Source organism: Octodon degus, unplaced genomic scaffold, assembly GCF_000260255.1.
Source record: "Octodon degus isolate 3935 unplaced genomic scaffold, OctDeg1.0 scaffold00077, whole genome shotgun sequence".
Classification (NCBI taxonomy): domain Eukaryota; kingdom Metazoa; phylum Chordata; class Mammalia; order Rodentia; family Octodontidae; genus Octodon; species Octodon degus.
In genome coordinates this window covers 8,540,145-8,545,336 of record NW_004524653.1, presented here as the reverse complement: position 1 = coordinate 8,545,336, position 5,192 = coordinate 8,540,145, and positions in this window count along the sequence as shown.

Below are 5,192 nucleotides of genomic sequence, written 5' to 3'. Positions count from 1 at the left end.
ATAAAAAATAAAATAAAGATCTCAGAATAACTTATACAACTAGCTCAACTTAAAATTAACTATGATAGCTACAGATGTAGTTCAGTGTGAGAGAGCTTGCCTAGCATGTTCAAGGACAGAGTTTAATCTCTAGTACCTCAAAGTAAGTAACTGTAATAAATATGCATGCTGAAGTATTCATGTGCTGATGTAGCAACTTACTTTAAAATGTATCAGAAAAAAACAGGTAAGTTAAAAGAGATAGAATAGATATGATAAGAGTAGAGTGTTAAAGTAGAAAACTGTATTGAAAAAGATGCACATTGGGGAGATAGCTCAGTAGAATAAGCACTTGCCTGGCAAGCACAAGGTCCTGAGTTCAATTCCTGGGACCACAAAAAAAAAAAAAAAAAAAAATTGGTAAAGTACATTTCAGGGCAGCGGAGATGGATCAGTGGAATAAGTGCTTCCCTGGCAAGCACAAGGGCCTGCGTTCAATCCTTGGTTCCGCCAAAAAAAAACCAAACAAACAAACATGAAAAAGATGCACACTAAAATTTCAAAAGTTGTTACATGTTTGACATGAAATGTTGGGAGAAAACAACCATAGCAACTAACACATCTTCTCATTGTTCAATATTTAACCTGCAATTTTCATGTTTTACAAACACATAAATGACATAGCTTTAATCCTGACAAAATTTTTATATAAAAATACTCCCAAAGAAAATTACACCAGATGCATTTCAACCATAGAAGTCTTCACCAGAAGTTAATTTAAAACAACCAGGCATAGGTCTAGTGTGAAATAAATCTTTCATAACATTTTGTAAATATTTTTGAAGTCTCTGAAATCCTAGCCTTAAAAAAAGCTCTCATTCAAGTGTAAATAATTCATATCTCCCCAAATTGAATAATGCTATGTCACTAAGTATGACACAAAAGGACCAGTCTAAAGGTTCTTAAGGGGCCAGGGAGATAGCTCAGTGGAATAAGCACTTCCCTGGCAAGCTTAAGGGCCTGAGTTCAATCCCCGGTTCTGCCATAAATAAATAAATAAATAAATAAATAAATAAATAAATAAAATAAATGGTTCTTAAAAATAAAGTCTCTGAGGGCTGCCCAAGTAGCTCAGTGGATTAAAGCACCTGCTTAGGCAGACAGACACAGAGGCATGTTCCATGTGTTGGGCCAGCTCCACCCAAAGGGTATGATGAGACAGTGATTGAGACTGGGTGTGGTGGCGCGAGCCTGTAATCCCAACGCTGGGGAGGCTGAAAACAGAAGGATCACTACGAGTCTGATATTCGTAGTGAGACCCCATAGACCTTGTCCTGAAAATGGCTATGACATTACTCAAAGATAACTTTTTCATCTAAATTTCACGTCTACACTTTCATGTTGGTGAACTTCACTCTTGCTCCACCCAGTAAAAGTTCTCAAAACAAAGTTGCCTAGAACTGGATTCAAGTTGTACCTTCTATATTAAATATCTGTATTCTCTTACTGGGGATAGGAAAGACTGGATGAAAGAAGCCATTTACATGATTACACCAGGATCACACTGATGGTCTGGGCTTCAGCACAGAGGGAAATTTCCATGAGTCATATTGATTTCTAAAATTAAAGTAATTTGTATATAAAAGGGCTTTCTGACTTATTCTTAAAAGAGCAATTTATTCTGAAGAGACTATTTATGGTAACAATTTTAACTACTTGAAAGTTTTTCTAGAATTAAGATATGTACATGCACTAACTCCACAATGAATGTAATCACAGCATATAAACATGTATTAATAAAATTTTTAAATTTGTACTTTAAGGGGCTGGTGAGATGGTTCAGTGGTCTAAAGCACCTACTTAGAACAAGCTTAGCAAAGCACAGAGACCGCGGTTCAATCCCCCAGCACCACACGCCAGCCAGCCCGCCCCCTGGTGGGCTGGGCTGGCCACACACACACACACACACACACACACAAATAAATAAATAAAATTAAAAAAAAAATTTGTACTTTAAGCCTAACGGGAAGCAATAACCATTTGAATTTTTTTTTATTTTATGGAAAAAAGCTAAAACAATTTCATAACAAGATGACATGAGAATAACAATAGTTAATACACTGTATATTATTATCTTTAAAGTAGTTACTCAGAATACAAGATATGGACATAAAAAAATTGTCCCATCAATAATAAGCACAAACCTTCCTTTAAGAATACATTTTACTTCCCTTCTAGATATTAAGTTGAAGTTTCCCAAATTACATTTCAGGAGGACTGTCCATCCCCTCCCACCTTTCAGATCTTAGTAACTAAAATACAATGGTATATAACATCTTTACTGTACTTGATCAAGCTCAGAAGTAAACATGCAGGCTTGAAATAGCAATGTAACAGGTCTAAAAGCTTGAAGCTATTCAAGACCAAAAAATGTTTAAGTAACAATGCCAAACGTTTATAATATTCCTGTCACTTCCACTCTGGGAAAGACTGATCTCTCTTCTGTTCTCATAAGCTCTCTCCCTTTACCCCCCCCCCCACTTCCTCTTCCCAGCCTCCCTCCCTCTGCTGTGATTTCATACTGTTTGTAAATAAAGCAAGTAGAGATCTTTAGAAAACAACTGTAGAACACAGGATTTTTAGGTCATATATCCTTCACTTAATACTTAACCTAAGGTGATACTGCAAAGAAACTTGTCAAGTTTTCATTATGAATTATTAACTGTAGTTTAACTTTGACACAAAGCTAATCTCTTTCAAAAGTGGCTTAACTGGTAGGGCTCCACCAAGTTAGGGTTAAGGAAATCTGTATTCATTGTTTCTCATTACTTCTGTGCACAAAGAAAGTCTGAATTCTGGGTTTGCTTTTATTTACTTATTTATCTTTAACATTCATGGGACTGAACTCAGGACCTTGTGCTTGCCAGGCAGGTGCTTAAAGCACTGAGCTACCTGGCCCTGGCCCAGGGGTATGCCTTTGAGGGGTGAAAATCACTGTACCAATTCTGATGCTCATTTTCATCCTGTTGTATAGTAATCATGTATAAACAGAAATAAAAAACCCAACCTCCCCCCCCAAAAAAAAAAACCAGACAACTTGAAAGTAAATTTTGTGACAAGTTAATAGCCTGTGGCAATTTGGTGAAAGTCAAAATAGCTAATATTGTGATAGGATGTGTTTCAAAATAATCCAGTCTGGGGGAGGGTGCACAACATGAAGCAAGACTGACCTTGGGTACCAGTTAATGATTGTCAGAGTTGAGTGACCAATACATAGTCCTCTATATTATTTGACTTTTGTATATTTTCGTTAATAAATTTTTAAATAGGTTATCAGCTGCAATATTTACCACCAACTAGCACTACTGTAACTTGTGATACGACAAAAGATAGGCTTTTATTGTGAAGTTTTCCTTTTCTGGCAGTTAGGGTTGTTAGGACCACATGCCCAAGCCTTTTTAAAGGTAGGGTCTCACTAAGTTGCAATGGAGTTATTTGGACATTATTAAAAACCAAAGAGAGATTCTTTGGTTCATGAGCGTGATGACTGAGTGTTCATGTCTTATGCATGAGATGTGCCTCACTCAAAAAAAAAAAAAAAAAAAAAAAAAAAAACAACAACAAAGATTTTAAGCTAGCAACAATTTTAAACTAACGATTCTAAACTAGAAACTCTTTCCTGTCAGAAAATTCTAGGAAAATGTCAAGAACAGGCAACACTTCGCACTACAAGACAGATATAAGACAAAACATGCTTCTAATCACTAAGGAATTGTACTGCCTAACAATTTTAAACACAAGAAGATCACTCACTAAACAGACACTACTTTTCACTCTTGTAAATCTGAACACTGGTGAGACGCATTTCCTTAAAGGCTATACCCATGCAACTATGTACAAAATTAAACTCAGTGTCTTTGAAAATTCCACCTGTCACTAAGATAACTGAAACTGCTCCCCCTACACTCCAACTATATTTTTAGTTTTTACTTCAACAAGTAGCAATGTAATTTACATTTGGTAAGCACAAATTATTGAAAGGCTAAGATCAACCAAAAACCTGGTCTAAGTCTCTTTTTACTAATGTTCCTAGCAAAAGGGAAGCGACCTTAAAAAGCTTCCCACAGCAACTGAAGACTGAAGCATACTGCTTTGCCGAACAGAAGAAAACTTCCACACAAGCCAATTCTGCAACAGGGAGGTGGAGCAAGGGCTTAAAAGGAAAGTCGGCCATCGGCGACCAAGGCAATAAAAGCAAAACAGCAGTGAAAAACAAATGAGAAGCTGGAGAGGTACGCATGAAAGGACACAGATTTTTACGCTTTCACGCAGTCCCCTCCAAGGCCTGACCTAGAGCAAGTGCTCCAGAAACTTCTGTTGAACTCAGGGGACGCTTCTGTCACCAACTTTCCCAGAAACGAAATGTCAACAAGCTGGATGAAGGCAGAAGACACAGACAGGTCGCTCATACTGTAAGATCTGGTAATACCCGGCAGCTGGCTAAACAGAAAAGACGGAAATAACAGCATGCATCGTTTGCAGGATGCCCCAGTTCGGCGTTGGTCACTTAACCCAAAACAATGCCCCGGCGCCGGCAGTGGGCACGCCGAAAACTTCTGCCTCTAAGGAAACCACACGGTTAGGTAGGTCAACTTCTGTCCACTCTGCCCATTAAATTATACCTTCATATCACGCTCATAAATTATGCAAGCGGTTTAGTAGGACACGCTGTGGCTCTGGCACTCTGATAAGCGCTTTACACGCCCGTTTCACCGAACCTGAGCAGCCTTAAGAGGCAGGGGCACGTTAGCCCTTTTTTTAAAACAGGGACACACCGACTTTAAGTGACTTTCCGGAGGGGGCAGAGCCCGGCTTTGCATCCTCTGCGGACACCGGGACAGCGCTCGTGACCACCACGGCACGGACCCGGACCGGGGAGCTGTAGGGACTCCGGATCCCGAAGACTCGAGGCTGGGACCCCCTCCCGCCCCGGGAATAACTTCGGCATCCCGGCGCGACGCGAAAGGAAGGCGCGCGGTCGTGGCACCTGTTTCTGGCCGCAGCCGGGGCCGAGCGCTTGGCGCGCCCCAGGCGGGGGCGCAGGAGGACCCGCCTCCTCCGGGAAGGCCTCGCCGGCCGAGACAGGCCCGGGAAGGAGGCCGGCGCGCGGCCCCGAGGCCTAGTCCGCCGCCGCCGCCGCCCACCTCCCACCT